Raw genomic sequence first — 18,546 nt, forward strand, 5'->3', positions numbered from 1 at the left:
TGTTTATGTACGTAAAACGTTGCAGGCCCGATTTGGGAGCGCATCTTGTATAAATAGGTAAGTTTGTCTGTGTATCATCGCGTGTGAGTCAGATTACACGCTGTTTTGTTTACTGAGAGATACTATTTAGTTAATTATCAGTAAAAGGCAACTTCAGTTTGAATATTTGAAGAGAAACTGTCTTTTTGTGGTTCCACTGCAGGGCACAGCCTGCAGAATAATCTGATACAGAAAATGAATGTAAATTGATCACCACGCTTGCTGAATGTCATTGTAAATAATAGCGTTGTTACTACACCATTCCATTACACCTTAATTTCAATAAAATTACACAAAAAAATAAAATACTCCAAGCTGACCCACATTTCTTTCCAGCAAGTGCACTCAGACCGGCTCTCCTGTAATGACGTCATCACCTGCGGAAGCCAACCATCATCTTGTGATACCAGCAGACGTCAGACAGCTTCGTCAGATAGGTATGTGGGAGGACTTTTGTTATGACTAACTTTCACTAACTGCTGTCTATACAATGAAATTGTGAATGATTTTAGAGAAAAATCAAGTAGGTATTCCTATAATTATGATGATGAATCTAAGGTACAAAAACCGCTTGTGGCTATGTGACAACCGAAGTCGGTCGATCATAAGGTTAGTAAGCATTAGCGCATCCCTTTCTGTCAATTTCGGTATGAAAAAAGCTCCTCCATACAGTGCGGAATACACTGCACGTGAGTCCGACTCACACTTGGCTTGGCGTGTTTTTAGCTATAAATTTTCGTATTTAAGTCTAAAAACCTCGTTTACCATGATCAAGAATAATTTAGTGATAGTGGAGATTGTGTTAAATATACATAAGATCATAAAATACTTTATATCCTTATAACTTAACAAGGTTCGCTAAAATTGCAAGCAAAACCGTGTGAAATGTTATTTTCAAACGAGACAAATCAATAAAGGCCAAGCTAAATCTATTCTAGACATACTTCCACGTATGATAACAATAACAAATCATTTAATGGTACATTATGATGTTTATTTAGACAACTTTGATTTACCGAGGTGACGCACTGATTCATACTCAATCACTTGTATACTTACTGACTCAATAATCTTGCAATGCAGTGTAGGTCGGTGAGCACGAATATGCAGATTTTGTAGTAAATATACATGAACTGACAAATAGAGAAGAAAATATCATGCTAATAAGGAAACATGTACCATAAATGTATACTTTAAGCCACAGTGACTGCTTTTTCGAGAGATATAGCCAGCCGCGTAGGACATATTATAGTGCACGAGCATTTGCGCAGACACAGGTGCACTCACTATTCCCTCACTCTCATAGCCCGATGGGACGGCAATCCGACACCACAGAAAGATTGGGAGCCGAGACACGACATTAAGCATCTAGTGATCAATTCTTATGCCTTCTTTATATAAGAACATGCTTGTCACTAGTAAAATAGTAAGACTCATCACTAGAGTAGTCGACTGAATATGAAACTTGAACAATATGTGCTACAAGAAAATAATGATTCAACTTTCCTTGCATGCATCTCGCAAACTGCAAACTTTTAATTGGCAAAGGTATATATAGTTTCAGACTCCTAATTCATAGACCTGTAAACGTTAATCGTACCTACTGCGTAAATTACAACCATGTATCCGCAGATAAAAAAATATGGGGTTCACTATTAGCTTACAACAGCAATACGGGTTGTATTGTTGTTAGGTATCGTCAAATAAAAAAATGAATATGGATTTCACGATTAGCTTCTAACTAAATAAATATTTTTTTGATAGATACTTAGCTAGTCCGAGAATTTAATGCTATCTATCTGGGGGGTCTATACCTCTACAATTCTTTGAAACTGACACTCCATTCGAACAAGATCGTCAAAGTTCTAATTTATTTTCAGTTCTAGGTGGTCTTAACGTTATTTTGGAAAACAACAGTCCCGGTGGTCCAGCTGTGGTATAAAACTATCATGTCCTAACTGTCAGTTGTTCGTGCCAAGTCTTGTTTTTATTGAAATCTAACTGGAAAGTGAGACGAAGCAGATTTATAGAGATGTTGAAAAAATACTACAGTGCTTGTTGAATACTGGGTGGTATTCAGCGAAAAATACAGAAAAAAAAACTATTGCGGAGGTACTTATTTCGGACGGTTCGTTAATTTAAAGCAAACATATCAATTTATTTATTTAATACTTTATGCACAATTTTGTACAATGGCGTACTTAATGCCTTAGACGTTTTCATCCAGTCTTCCTTTGGGTGGTGGAATCAATTCATTCAATTATTTACTTTTCAGTTGGGTGGCAGGTATACTTCTAGTTATTGTTAGATGGTACAAATGGGTTTTAATTTACTACATGATGGCGGTTACTTCAGGTATCCGGGTGAAAACCAGTTTATTTACATTAGTGATCATCATCATCTCAGCCGTAGGGTTCCCATTTCCAAAAGTACTACCAGATGGAAGCTTCATATAAAATCTCCTTAAACACTCAGGGCCTTACTACAAAAACTTTAAACCCTGTTTTACACTTGTCTATTAAAATTTTGGCTGCAAAATGAACCATATGTCAACGTCATAATTTGACATTTTTTTAGACAAGGCATAAACTGACGTTTAAAAGTTTTTGTGGTAAGACGGTGATACTCGTAGATATTTGAAATTCTATAAAACGTCAATAAAACAAAATATCTTCTCCTATCCATTTGTGGTCGTCCAGTATAAAATTCTTGCATGTTTTAATTTTCTACAGGACATGTGTGTCGAGACATGAGGGTACGACAAAAATGTAGGGCGGAAGCTGTCCGCTGTAAAGTCAGTTGAGAAGGAATTTCAGTCTCGGAATAAAAAAGGGAAGATTGATGGTCACAGTGCATGAGAAGAAAATTACAAAAAAGTAATGTAAGTATGAGTAAATCGGTTTTTTCGGAATAAGATATAGGTAATCCGTCTATAAAAAGCTGAATCGATTGATATGTTTGGTACCCAGATAGTCCAGAGCCTGAGTAGGCTACTTTTCATTTGGGTACGGGAAGTAATCCTATCGGGACGCAGTTGAAACCGCGGGAAACAGTAATATTATAAACTGATGTTTTCCTATTGCACCAATTAAAAGTTTCCATTTTGAAAATAAAATAACATACTTTCATAGATTAGTTTCAATGCACCCTAAATAATGTTTCGTTTTCGTAATAAATAATCATTTAAAAAAAATGTTACTAGGTATACAGTAAATTGTAAAGTTTCAAAACTGCATAACCTATAGACCATTACGATTGCACATGATCCACAAAACAGATTACAATCTTACAATGTAGTGCAAGAGAAGTAAACCTTGCATCGTATGCCAGTGTATTATAGTGTAAATAATTTGTAAATGCTATCTGTTACCTACAAATAAACTTGTACTTGTCAAGAATTAGGCCGATAGACTTGTGAATATGTAACAAAGTTTTGGGTGACTGTTAGGGTGAGATGCCACTGGTGTCCAGCACTGTGATGATCGCAAAATAAATGTTTCCTCTGGTCTACTTGTTCAAGCAAAAATTAAAAAATTACATGCCATAGAATTGCTTCTTTATTTAATTTCCGTGAAATTGGAACCTTTATGCATGAAGACTTGCTAGCATTGCACTCGCTAACTCATAAATTTTTTTTTGTTCTCGAACTTTCCTAAGTGTCCGTAATTTTTGTGGAATTTCATCATTATAAAAACACGTTCACTTAAGAGTACATTAAGATCAAACCAACAAAGAAATAGAGCTAGAACAAGAACATTATTTCACAGTATATTATCATTATCTCCATATTATAACAATCTCTTCAATATTTACAAAACCTTCTTTTTTTATCTCCAAAATATTCTTCGTTCTGAATGCACCCTACGCTTTACCGTTCCTGTCGGTTTATTTTGAAATTCAGCAACAATACTTGTCAGCTGCAGTGTGTACTGTAAACTGTTGAACTCGCAGCTGAGAGTTACTTGTAGCAGGGTAACGAACGGTTAGTAATGACGTGGGTATATGTTTGTGGGTTAATATTGATTGGTAGTGCGACAATTTTGTGAGACTAACCGTCAGTTGCACAAAGCTCCATTAAAGGACAATGGGCGATTCCGGTCCAAATGTCCACCACGAACGAGACCTATATGGCTAGGTAGCCCGTTAAATATAGAACATTTTTTGTTATGAAAGTAAAAAAAAATATAATGCCAGAAAAAAGTTATAGCAAAATCAAATAAAACATTTTATAGATTTTTTCAATTTCATTTTTTCAATTACTTTTCGTGATGTTCGATTTTCGTAAATTCTGTAACTTCTGACAAAATAGAATTGTTCATTATTAGAGAGAAGACACCACCAGTTACATTGAACTTTCTTAGATTCAGGAACCGCTGAGTGTATTCAAGCACTTCTGGTGCCTCAATTGGTTAGTGATTCGTACATCCATCGGGCAACAAAATATGGGCTGTTTATATGCAAATGTGTCTTATTCATCTTAGTTTTAGATAAAATGCGGAATTGGAAGTGGAATAAAATAAAAAAATAATAATGATAACATACAAAAACTACTGAAAATTGAGAATACATTTTTGGCTGTAACTTTTTTTTGGCATCGTTTTTTTTTTTTACTTTCTTAGTAAAAGTTACTCTAAATTAAGTGGACTATTTAATTATATAGGTCTCGTTCGTGGTGGACATTTGGACCAAACTTCATACATTCTTGCCCAATCTCCTTTAAAGCTTCTTTAAATCTTTAATTTGGCTCTTTCTTTGTCAACAAGATAAAAAGTGTCAGCAATAGATTTAATGAAACTTTAACTTTAATGGAACTTTGTGCAACTGACGGTATAGGTATGAATTCTCATCATAAATCATTAGACATAGAATTTCTCTTTTGTACAAAATCTTCTGTAGCTAAGAAAGTTCGAATTTTGAGTTTTATGCACATGGGTCGTAACGGTTAGTTAAAGTTAAGTTTCGTCTTTATTTATAAGCTACATTTGCCCATACATTATACCTCCTTTAAGTGTAACATGTCTACCTATGTATCAAAAATTGATGGTATTTACAAATAAATTACTGGCATATTATTCACTAACCAATTTGCTAAAAAAAGAACCGACAAACTGTCCTTTAAAATCGAGAAAACACAAATATTTTTATCCATCCTTCAGTTTCAGGACAATTTCTAATCTTGGAATAGCCACTACTCTCTAATTGGGTTGAAGAGGTTGAGCTTTCTAAGATATTGACATATCGACATCTGCAAGAAACAGGGCATCCCTATAAGTGATTTGGGTGAAATATGTCTCACTATTTTCTAACGATAAATCAGTACGGTATACTTTTATCTACATATATACTCAATAATATAAATAGGAAAGCTTTGTTTGTTTGTAATTAATGAATAAGTCAAAAGCTGATGGACTGGTTTTAAAAATTCTTTCAAAAGCTTCATTATCTGCGAGTAACATAGGCTATATTTTTTATCCCGGTACGGGATTTGTACTCACGGGATGCGGGTGAAACCGCGGGAAAACGGCTAGCGAACGATAAATGAGTACGGTAGACTTTTTATGACAAAATAACATTCTTGGAACCAACTGTTATTTTTATTCATCTTATTCTAGCCCAGTTTTATAGATCAATGAAAAAAAAACTTTTTTTTATCAAAGCTACATCAATAAACTGTAATTTCCTTGATGGCAGTGTTTCTCAAAGTTTTACGTTTTGTAGTTGTAAAATAAAATATATTAGTATATATCATTTTTGTTTTGAGCCAAGAACAACACTATGAATAGGTTTGTCCGTTTATCTGTTTGTTTTTACTAAGACAAAGTTTATAAAACGACGGCATTTGAAAGAAAAACGGAGTAAATATATTTTTTGTGTCTTTTTTTATATGGGTGTCATAAAAGTTTGTTAAAGACGCTCTGTGTGGCGGGTTTTGAAAGAAAAATTGCAATTTATTGATCGATTCATTCATGTAAAAAGATGGCTCAAGATTGAATATTCATGGTGGGTACGTAGAAAAACGTGTCTAGGTACCTACTTGATTGAAGTAAAACCAAAAGAAGTTGTGAAGTTGAGAAAAACGTGTATTTTTAAATGTACAAGATATTGTGAGGACAATTTAATGACATTGAGTAAATTCTATTGATTCAGTTTTTGACTGAGAAATACGAAAGCATTTTTAAAGACGGAGTTATTCCATTAAAAAATCAAGTCAAAAATATATATCAAGCCTAAAATACATATATACATAGATGATACAAAAAATCTATACAAACCTCAAAAAATATATACAAGATGGATAGACAGCCTACACAGATTTTTCATACCACAAAATTGGTCAAAGTCCAGAAAAAAAATCTCCAAAATTGTCAGATCTGATTGGTTGACGGTAAGCCCCAAAGGATTTGTTTTACGTATACGATCTTCGACAGATAGACAATACGAACAGAGGTTTATTGTCCCCTGTCCTAGAACCGACGTTAGATAAGAATAAGTTATTTATGTAAGCCTAGGTATAGTCTAGGTACAGATTTTTTTTGTGTCTAAGTGAAGGTCAATGCACTTTTGACTCAAAGGGGTTCAAATGAGGAATAGTTTGGGAAACGTGACTTTTGTAAAGATATTTTTATTCTTGGTTAGAATTTTACAATTTTAGTTACATTTACATATTTACAAAAATGAAAAAGGGGGAAAAATTCAAACTATTTATCAAAATATTCATCTGCATCGCTGTCAGCGGGGATCGTGCCCAAAAGGCTGGCTGCATTGCCACAATGGATGGCAATGCATATTCTTTGGCCGAAATATATGACAGCCTTTTGGTCACGAGTGGACTCCACTAATCGCTTGGAAATTTCGCGATAAAGTCTGTGGGCACTTGGGCCCCATGGTCCCAAGGTTTCAACCCCAAACGGCTCAAAGACATCGCCTGCGCAGGTTCAAAAAACTGCACTGTCGTTCATAATCACATTAAATGAAATGCGTTAATATACTGGTTAATATATGTCGATTAGCACAAAGATAAAAGAAAAATACGTAAAAATAAAAAAAAAGATTTTTTCAAACAAAGTAAATGGAATAAAAATGTGCAAAAATTAGAACACCATATAAAAGTCAGTCATTACAAACAACTGAAATTCTCCCTTGAAAACTGACAGCTGTCAACTGATCAAAACATACGATACTCCAAACTTTATCTCTGCTTTACACATGATGTTGTAAATTATGAAAACGAAAAATGACTCCTGTTTCTAAACCACTGAATGCATTAGGTAATTTTTTTACAATTCGCGATAGAATATCATAAAGTATATGTAATAGAATTGAATATGATATAGGAAGGTTCTAACTAGCTTTTCCTCTTTTGTACGAAGTCGGTACATTCACAAACAAAATCAAAGTTCGTAGTAAAGTGGCAATGTTTTATAATCGATAGTAAAATTCTATGTTTATTGTTTTACACTGGTGTATTTACGAGCAGTGTTCTGAGCGAGCTTTTGAGGCCAAGATTAATTTGGTTCGTTCTCGATTCTATCTGACACGCGATTGTAATCGAATCGAATCGAATTGAAATCGTTGGGTGTATCGATTACAATGTTTCGGTTTTGTTAATGAATGTATGTATTTTTGATGTTGTTTTTTTAAGGGAGTTTGGTTTGAATTGATTTTAACTTGTGTTCGGTATTATGTAAGTCATGGCCTAGTGAGTAAAGAACCAACCTTTCAAGTATGAGTGTGAGTTCGATTCCAGGTCAAGTAAGCTTTGCAACTTTTCTAAGTTTGTATATACTTTGTAAGTTTATCTTGGACATCGCTGAACGAAGCTGAAAGAAAACATCTCGAGGAAACCTGGTCTATAAAGTCTGAAATCACCAACCCGCATTGAGCAAGCGTGGTGATTAATGCTCAATCCTTCTCTGTGTGAGAGGAGGCCGCAGCCCAGCAGTGGGACGATAAAAGGCTGATGATGATGATAATATGTCGGTAAGGTTACGTTAAATCAGTTTTATTATGAACATCTCAATAAATTGCAATAATTTGTTAGTGTAACAAACTAAAATGTCGCCTTGCACACGTGCATATTATTTGAATATCAAATGACAGCCGCAGACATTTTGGAATGTCAAAGCTCTAAATTAAAATTTTAGTCAAATCAACGTTTTATTAATTTTGAAACAAAATTACTTTGAGCTTATATGTACCTACACTTCTTTAGTTTATTATCTTTTAATTAAAAAACAAACATATTACCTATACCATATTTTTCTATTTCATCTGCCCAAAATGCAAATTATATAAAACAGATTAATAAATGACAATTTTAAATATAAACAATTGAGTAAGTATTAAAATTATTATGAAGTAAAATATTGTAGCAATACCTACATGTATCACATATTTTATGGATAATTATTTAGAAACCCAAAAATATTTTCAAAATACCACAACATCAAATTATTACTTACTAGCTTCCGCCAGCGGCTTCGCCCGCATGGTGTGTTGATAAAAAGTAGCCTATGTGTTAATCCAGGGTATCACCTATTTACATATCTCAATCAAATCGGTCCAGCCGTTTTTGCATGATTGAATAACAAACATACATTCTCACAAACTTTCACATTTATAATATAAGTAGGATTTATAATATAAGTATACCTACTTAATACCTACCGCAATATATCGTACCAAATACAAAATTAACCGGGCTCCGGCAATCAAAACTTTGAATTTGGAACGTCAGCTGCAACGTGACGTCATAGGCGTAGTGCAGTGACAAGCCGACAAATTACGGAGCAGATCCATAGACTAAAATTAAAGATGGCGATTAGATTGCGCGCGTATTTGGCAGAGAGAAGCGTCAGGAATAGATTTTAATGAATTTCTTTTTGATTTATTTTTAAGTTTTGTCTTTAATTAATTATAGGAGGTAGCTTTTGTTATTCAATTATCACACTACAGATGCCGTACATTCCATAGGTTTTTAACCCTAACTTGATACATAGGTAAATTCTCCTTTGATACTCTTCATTCCTGAAACTGCGAATGTGCATTCTAGTTACCGCTTTCTGAGTTTCTCCTACTCATTTCTGCGTATTGAGAAAATAGGGAATATTTTTGCCTTCAACTACACCGACTACAGAAAAAAAAATAGTAGCTATGTAAGCAACTCTATTCCAAGTTGTCATACAGACTTCGTTCTTATTGCTTTTCCTAGAATTTTAATTAACATCTACATACGCTACACTTCCTACACAGAAAAATAACGAGAGAAATTTATTAGAAATAAAATATTGCATGTGGACTGTAGGTAGGGAATATATTTTTATATTTCCTTTGATCTTAATTAAACGAGGTATCTTTTTTTTCATGGGAATGAGATGATATAGTATACTAAGCAATAACAAGAAGTATTACAATTTTGTATGTCTCGACCAGACCACGGGAATGCAGAGTCCCGGATTTTTGGAAGGCGAACGTGGAGTCTAAGCCAATACGCTGAAGCCTTTTGAGACAAATTTATACACACTATATACACTATCACCCAGTGATGGGATGTTAGTGGATTAGATTGGGAAACTATGGCACCTGCCGATGACAATGTACTTATTAGATACATATACAAAAATGGCAGGTGGAGAAATTATTTATATTTGGCTTCCAGTCAAAATATTTTGGAAAATCAGGAATATTCATTAAGAATCTTGTTTGGTAATAATTCGTATTTAATACAGTTTTTTTATAATAATGTAAAACATAACTAAGATAACACGACCCTTAACAATGACAAAATAATAAATAGTAGTAATATTGAAGAAAATGAATTTTACATTTTATTTACAAAGGTACAAAAAGCTGAATTTAAAAAATCTAACTGAAATAACAAATTAGAAATGTTTTTTCAAATCTGATTAGTCATTTCTGAGTTTAACGTGTATCGCTCTCTTCTTTTGGGACCTATTTCACGCACTCGGATAAAAACTTCATAGTATTAACTTTAGTATAGTCATCGGCACGAATCTTGAGCTCTGACCTTCACCTGCACAGAAGTAATTTATTGGGTTCCTTTTGTGGTATGAAGTGAGGCGCGGGGGCGGGGTAAAGCGGTGATTGGCCCGCAGTGCATCGCGTCATAGCCGTCACTCGAGATTGGTTCTTTGCTAATAAATCACTTCTGCGCAGATGTAGGTCAGAGCTCAAGATTCGTGCCGATAACTATAGGTACACACGGATTTTAATGTATTCTCCATACCAAAAAGGGGGTAGCCACACATTAAATACAAAGCTAACATATCAATTATTTCATAACTCCCCCGTAAGTCGCTCCCATAAAATGAGCGTTTCCCATTATACCAGTAATGTTCTAACATTGTTATTTTCAGAACAATACCGTGCCTTTATGCTGAGTTCACAATGTAAATGTAGGCATACGTTTTACCGTGGTTTTACTTGGGTACCGGTATAAAATATAGCCTATGTTTGTTAAGTGTATCTTTCCAATATTGAAAGGATTTTTTAATACGTTCAGTGGTTTCGGAACCTTTAAAAAACACTTGACAAACTAACAAACAAAAAATGTTTTCTTCGGGGAATATAGTACAAATAATATTTTTCATGTTTGTAAATATAGTTTAGATAGTTTTTAATTTTTATTGTTAATATTTGTACCTAAATGTGATTAGTAAAAAGTTATATTTATTTAGTCCAGATAATTATATTGTAAACAGCTATATATTAATATTATGTGACCAAAAAATTTTTTCACTATTGGAAAGCTACCCTCTTCCCGAATAACATGGGCTAACGACGTCAAAAATCATCAAATGACTTCTCTCGCTGTGAGTTAGCAGCGGTGAGGGAGTGTCAGACTCTTATAACTAAAAACCATCGTGTTCCGTCGTATGCCTTTTATGTACCAGGGCCGCGGTAACTCTTTCGAACAATCCCGCAGCCCCGGCAGGCTATGGCCCTGCTGGGCCCCGCTGGAGTTCCCGCTAGGGGTTGCGAGTGAAGCCGCAGAAAAACGGCTAGTAATCAATAAAGTTATTGATTGAAATGTAAAGAAAAGGGTAGTTTTCCTGTTTGACAGCTGGTTAAGTTCCCTTGCACGTGACAATGGATTGTAACAAGGGGTATAATGGTATATAATTATTTTATATTGATCACTAATATGTCGGCGCGGATGAATAAGGTTATGAAAACACGTGCGCCGCACGTTGGAAGTGACGTAATCGCACCACTCTGTGAGTCAGGCGAGGTGGGGACGGACCGGTCAACGTGTATATAATGCTACGCCCGCTGCGGCGGAGCGGACTCGGTGTTCGACCTCTGCTCTGTCAACACCTCTTAATTGTGACGTTAATCACACCTGAGTCACCTTATTTGTTTAATATTTAACTCTGTAGTTAAATTAATACCTTGTGTTTTTATTGTTTTCTTTTCATTTTATTTAAATTCTATTTATTGATTTGATAATGAATTAGACGTTTATTATTTACTTTTACTTAATGAATTTAACGTTAATTGTAAACCTGATTGACGCTTCTTAATTTTGTTTCCATAAACAATCAATTTATTGTTAGTAGCAATTACTATTTGTGTTTCATCAATTCACTGGTTTGTGTTTTCGCCAATCCTTATTTTATTCATAATTTATTTGGTTGTGAAGTGAATAAACTTTTATGAACCTTTGTTATAATGATGTATTTTACTTTCATGCCCAAGGCACAAGAGTCACCCATTTTGTAACTGATTTCGGCTGGCGCCGAAATCAGAAGTGGGATCACTAGTGGGGCTTCCTCAGCCTCATCTGCCCATACTGAAGGAGACAACCACGACGCCGGTGTGAACGAAATGCTGTCCGCATTGGCCTATACCTGCAGGACCAACCAACCAAGCCGTAACTCCAAAGAGGCGACGGCGTTAGATCGCGGCAGTAATGAGCCGCGATCGGCAGCCGATTGACGTGCATATGTGGGTAGAGCGAAAGTTTTTAGGAACTCGCTCATCGTGAGGTATGTACAAACTGGATTTAAAAATTAAAAAGGCCGACCCAAAGCTCTCGTTAATTAGTCACCAATTCAGTTTGACAAGCGAGCAGCGTCAATGACGACATGATCAGGATTTAAATGCCACATAGCGCGACCAGCCGAATCTATCACCAGGGCATAGAATGTCTGGAGGCGAGTCATGGAGATGCTGTGGCGGCGGTCATCGACTGTTTAAACAATGAATTTTTCCGACTGCGCATTCTATCTGGGCGTGATGCTTTTGTGGCAAAATCGATTTCTGTAGCAGCCACAACCAAGCATGTAGAACAATCGATGTAGAACGAGAGACTCGACTGGGATATAGTACGTGCCGTCGTAGAAGATCATGAGATACCTTTTAGTGTTTTGATGGGATCCAGTATGGAGCGGTGCATCAGTTAAAAGATTACTGTTTAGATATAACGATACGTTTGTGATATTTCCGAGCGTCAATTTAACGCAGGAGATCCCATTGAAATTTCTGGCCAAGTAGCTCCAGCAGGCGCCAGAAAATGGAGATAATCGACGGGCTGATTATCAAAGGAATCTTTCAAGAGGGTAAATCACATTGTACTGGACGTGTGTGTGCGACGGACTGAATTAAACAAATGAGGTACCCATTAATTTTTCACTCTCAAGTTTCAGATCGGACCGACGGATTGTCGACAACTGCCTTTTGTCAATTTGGACTTAGTTCAAGGACTTTGCCCAGTACCAATCAAGAAAGATTATCTGCCGCGAACTGCCTTTAGTGTACCTGGCGGCCTTTGTTAGTACTAGAGAATGTCTCAGCAGTGTCCCGATGCACAGTAGTGTCTGGCTGCATTGCCGCAACTTGGCCCACATGGTCAAGAAATATTTTCTTTTGGTTTTTGCAGACTTTGGACAGGGAGATGGTGGCGTTGTCCCGGTGTTAAGACCGTGAACGCAAGGAAAGGTTTGTTTTTTTTTCAAACACCAATCAAAAGTTTGGACGGCTGCATCTCAAATGGTGCAGTTCGTCCAATGTCCTAGGAAAATGCGATGTCTTGAAGTTACCAGCAGTGCTCCTGAACGTCAAAATGGTTCCTTCAGTATCTTTGGATTTGCAGGGTACTTTCAAGTGTTTAATGCTGTTTTAGTGTGATGCATACACTCGCAGAGACGTAGTTCGTGTTGGGCTGCTGCGGAGAGCACAGAACGGAGATGCCGAGTTGTTGGTGTCGGTGCTCTAATGACATGGACAAGCTGGATTGACAGAAGGTAACGCAAGAGCTTCTGCAATAGCCGCATACCGAAACAACAACAACCTGCAGACTGTGCGGTGCTGCAGCGACTTCTGGTGCGAGCGGTGTCAGCTGCTCGCCTGCCTCTAGCGATTGCATTCTGCTGCTGCATGCTTCGGGGATGCCGAGCAGCGGAGCTTTGGAGCAGGGAGTGGAATGTAAGTCAAATTTCGAAATATTCAGGCACAGTCGAGGAGCATAACGTGGTAACAAATAAGCAAACAGTATTGCGGATCGAAGTCAACAAAATTCGGTGCTACACGAAAACTCGAAGCCGAATACATCAACAGGTAATTGGGCGCAGTAGGTGGAAGTATCAATGTTCAGCACTACTCTCCCGCTCAGACAGCTTGTAGGAAATCTGAAGGTGGACTGCGGCCGACGTATGTAAGTCTGAGCTCGTCAACAGATATCATGACACTATTTTGTCATCGTAGGCTTACTGACGGTATCAGCACTGCTCACTGAATTGTGGTGGCTGGGAGATGCCTCTTCTTCAGCATAAGCAACTGTTTACTGGACGACGGCATGCTGGTGCAGCGGCGCCATGGGAGGACGGTGGTGCGTTGCATCGAACGCTACGATTTTGATGCTTATTGGTCCCGCGTAAGTAGGGGGTTTTTCTCCAGCAGTCGTTTGCCTGTTTCTCACCCTTGCATCATTGACAGGTAATGACCGAGCGTTGCTTATGTTCATGCAGAAATGTCCACAGTGTGTATTCTTACAGTGGTCACGTGAGATGGCTCGTAGCCACGTAGCGTAGCATCCTCAGGTCCTTGAAGTCGTAATTGGATGTTGCTGTGTACAAGGCATCACTCACGACGTTATGCGCTTTTTCAATCCAACTTGGGCGACCCGCTTGTGGGAGACCACCGGTTAGTGTAGAAACGATGGTGGGTGATTCCTTGTACGCAGTCACTGGTGAACCCACATTAACTATTAAATGATTTAAGTGCATATTGAGCTCGGTTATATTCATACAACTAGCTTCTGCCAGCGACTTCGTCCGCGTTGGATTTGGACTTGGTGCAAAGAGAGGCTATCGACAGTTAAACGTGTTATTGTGAGCCAGCCATAAGAGACAGACGTGTGCTGTCCGGGTATATTTTTTACATAATTTTAAGGAGAACATTTCCGTCATACATTGTTTTTGTGTGGCTTTAACCATTAGGGCTGCACACGCGACGGAAGCATAAAAGACGGAGTGACTTCTCCCGTTTTCCCAACATTTACCTTTACTGCTCTGCTCCTATTGACCATAGCGTGATGAAGAGTATCCTATAACCTGCCCAGGAGTACAGAGAATCATTGTACCAAGTTTCGTTGAAATCCGTCAAGTAGTTTTCGTTCCCATAACGAACATACAGACAGACAGATAGACAGACAGACAAAAATTTTACTGATTGCATTTTTGGCATCAGTATCGATCACTAATCAATCACCCCCTAATAGTTATTTTGGAAATATATTCAATGTACAGAATTGACCTCTCTTCAGATTTATTATAAGTATAGATAAAACAACAAGATTTGATAGTTTATTTGCAGCAGTTGCAGGAAATGCGCGCGATGCGCATCTATCGACTGGCGGTTGAAGACTAGTGGTGGCACGGTGGCGGCGGAGATGCGAGCGACAAGCATATCTACGCACCATTCCCGGCCGTCGTGAATATAGTGAATATTTTTATTTTATCAAATGACAAATTTAAAAAATTATGTAGTTGAGCGCGTCACTAACATCTATAACCTAACAAGGCCAGACGCAAATCTTTAATGGACCGTGGAACGCGAGAACATCAGACTTAATTTACCGATTTTGCCATATAAACTGCATACAGATAATGACAGCACCGGACTAGGTGCCTCCTTACCTTCAAAATACGCTTATGTAGATGGACGCACTAGTGTAAGTCTAGGATGTTTGTTAATCTATATGAAATTCAAATATTTTTAACGTCGATCGTTGTATTAGTTTAACCTCAGTTCAGTTAATAATTCTGGTTTCATTTTGTTTACATTTTAATTTTGAATTTGGTTACTGCTCATTGGACACTATCCTTTCTGTTATCAGGGGACTGGTACTGTCTCACACAGTCTTATATCTAGCCTATCTAGGAGAATTCCAACCGTCTATATTGTATTATTGAATCCTAAAACTTTGCAATGCCTTTTGAAAAGGAAGTAAGAAAGAAACAGGTACTGGTACTTAGTACCTGCCTGACCTGAAATTGAACCCACAACAATACATGAGAGGTTGGTGTTTTTACCTGGCCATCACGAAATGAAGTACATATTTACTATTTATTTATTTATAATTGTGTTTGTCCGTAAGTTGAGGACAGGGGCCTCCTTACATTTGTGTTCGTAAGTTGAAGGCAGAGGCCTCCTTACATATGTGTTCGTAAGTTGAGGACAGGGGCCTCCTTACATTTGTGTTCGTAAGTCGAAGGCAGAGGCCTCCTTACATTTGTGTTCGTAAGTCGAAGGCAGAGGCCTCCTTACATATGTGTTCGTAAGTTGAGGACAGGGGCCTCCTTACATTTGTGTTCGTAAGTTGAAGGCAGAGGCCTCCTTACATATGTGTTCGTAAGTTGAGGACAGGGGCCTCCTTACATTTGTGTCCGTAAGTCGAAGGCAGAGGCCTCCTTACATATGTGTTCGTAAGTTGAGGACAGGGGCCTCCTTACATTTGTGTCCGTAAGTCGAAGGCAGAGGCCTCCTTACATATGTGTTCGTAAGTCGAAGGCAGAGGCCTCCTTACATTTATGTTCGTAAGTCGAAGGCAGAGGCCTCCTTACATATGTGTTCGTAAGTTGAGGACAGGGGCCTCCTTACATGTGTCCGTAAGTCGAAGGCAGAGGCCTCCTTACATTTGTGTTCATAAGTTGAAGGCAGAGGCCTCCTTACATTTGTGTTTGTGCGTGTTCGTAAGTTGAGGACAGGGGCCTCCTTACTAACTTAATATCAGATTCTTCCCATACAGGTCGAGGGCGACCATTGTGCAGAATGGCCGTGTCGGCGCGGATGAATAAGGTTATGAAAACACGTGCGCCGCACGTTGGAAGTGACGTAATCGCACCACTCTGTGAGTCAGGCGAGGTGGGGACGGACCGGTCAACGTGTATATAATGCTACGCCCGCTGCGGCGGAGCGGACTCGGTGTTCGACCTCTGCTCTGTCAACACCTCTTAATTGTGACGTTAATCACACCTGAGTCACCTTATTTGTTTAATATTTAACTCTGTAGTTAAATTAATACCTTGTGTTTTTATTGTTTTCTTTTCATTTTATTTAAATTCTATTTATTGATTTGATAATGAATTAGACGTTTATTATTTACTTTTACTTAATGAATTTAACGTTAATTGTAAACCTGATTGACGCTTCTTAATTTTGTTTCCATAAACAATCAATTTATTGTTAGTAGCAATTACTATTTGTGTTTCATCAATTCACTGGTTTGTGTTTTCGCCAATCCTTATTTTATTCATAATTTATTTGGTTGTGAAGTGAATAAACTTTTATGAACCTTTGTTATAATGATGTATTTTACTTTCATGCCCAAGGCACAAGAGTCACCCATTTTGTAACTGATTTCGGCTGGCGCCGAAAAATATTTGAACAATTGAATGTTCCTACAACTTGTTTTGTATTCGTGTTGATAGGACAGTAGTTCTCAAAGGCGAGAAAACGGCTGGTACGGAACATAAATAATCAATTTATTAATAAAACATTGTTGAAAAGTTCTTCTAACCTACAGACAGACATGTGTTGCTTGAGTTTGTTGCACCACTTCTTCTTCCCAGCAAAAACACGTAGGAAGTGGTGAAGGGTGGGCGTTTTGGGGGCTGTCTTTTGCAAATTTTTGATGTTCAAAAGGAGCTGTTTTACAGCCAAGTTTGAATAAATGATTTCTGATTTTGATGATTTTAATTGTTGAATACGCCAATTTTGATGATGATGGATAATTTAAGGTACTTTCCAATTCCCTTACTATCAATTCTGCTGAAGCTTTTAAAATTTCAGCTCGTAACCAGTCAAAGTTAGAAGCGAGTAAATTACCCGCTTCCAAAGGGTTTGACGAGGGTCCAGATAACTGAGATAACGGAGGATAATGCTCCCTTTGATTAATGATTATTATGTATGGATGATCAATGTTTGTGTGGAAAGGAGGAACTAATCTGAAGATTAGTTCTGCTAGATTATATTTTGATGGCTAACTTCTGCCTGCCGTTTCACTGGGTTTTGCCTTGAGGTTCTGTCATTTCTCACGCCAGGATAAAGTCTAGACTGTTATGATGAAATTGAAGAGTTTGTTTGCACTTGTCACGGGAATTAGGCAAAAATTTAAAAATAAAATAACAATTCCACGTCAAAGGTCATCAGGATTTGAAAAAACGAATACTAGAGCTTGTTTAAGAAATTAAAGTTTGCAGATTACTCGATAAGAAGAAGCTTCTATGTAAATAACAATAAATAGTGGCATTCAGAGTAATTTGTGGAAAACAGACATATCTATTACCCCATTCCATTCTTGGAGTCGGTAAAAAAGTTCAACTTTTAGCTAAATTCTTTTCAATTTTCGCTCTCGGTGACCCAAACTCGGTCAATAGATACTTAAAAATCGCCTAACCAGCTGATTCTCATACAATCCTTCATAAACTACAATCCGACATGGAGTTTCTAAACAGAACACATATAGAACTGTAGATCCGACATTAAAAGCGGGCAATAAAATAATTGATTTGTGATTGTCTAAATCAATTATGTTAATGTTCGCTGTAACTCGTTAATCAATTAATTTTGATGACCTCTCTTTGTTGTTATACTGCTTGACTAAACGGTAGAATTTAAACAACTAACAATTTAAACCAAACCATAGCATTGTTAATTCGTTAGGTAGTTGTGGTGGCCTATACATATATAGTTATCGGCACGAATCTTGAGCGCTGACCTTCATCTGCGCAGAAGTGATTTATTAGCAAAGAACCAATCCCGAGTGACGGCTATGACGCGATGCGCTGCGGGCCAATCACCGCTTTAGCCCGCCCCCGCGCCTCACTTCATACCACAAAAGGGACCCAATAAATTACTTCTGCGCAGGTGAAGGTCAGCGCTCAAGATTCGTGCCGATGATTATACTATACTAGCCTGATAGCATCTACAAAAGATGATTAAAGCTGCATCCGTTTCAAGTGGTTTGGCTTTGGCTTTCTAAGG

The 18,546-nt window shown here is 37.4% G+C and overlaps 1 protein-coding gene and 1 long non-coding RNA gene across 7 annotated transcripts in view; one reads left to right on the plus strand and one right to left on the minus strand.

Annotated features, from left to right (window-relative positions):
* LOC110372654 (potassium voltage-gated channel protein Shal) overlaps positions 1–18,546 on the minus strand; it is a 91,476-nt gene that overhangs the window by 23,446 nt on the left and 49,484 nt on the right. The window lies entirely within an intron of this gene.
* On the plus strand, positions 11,208–16,866 carry LOC135118813 (uncharacterized). The gene is made up of 2 exons (XR_010277799.1): positions 11,208–15,000; positions 16,310–16,866. It is a non-coding gene; the product is annotated as an uncharacterized LOC135118813 (long non-coding RNA).

This window comes from Helicoverpa armigera, chromosome 26, assembly GCF_030705265.1.
Source record: "Helicoverpa armigera isolate CAAS_96S chromosome 26, ASM3070526v1, whole genome shotgun sequence".
NCBI lineage: Eukaryota > Metazoa > Arthropoda > Insecta > Lepidoptera > Noctuidae > Helicoverpa > Helicoverpa armigera.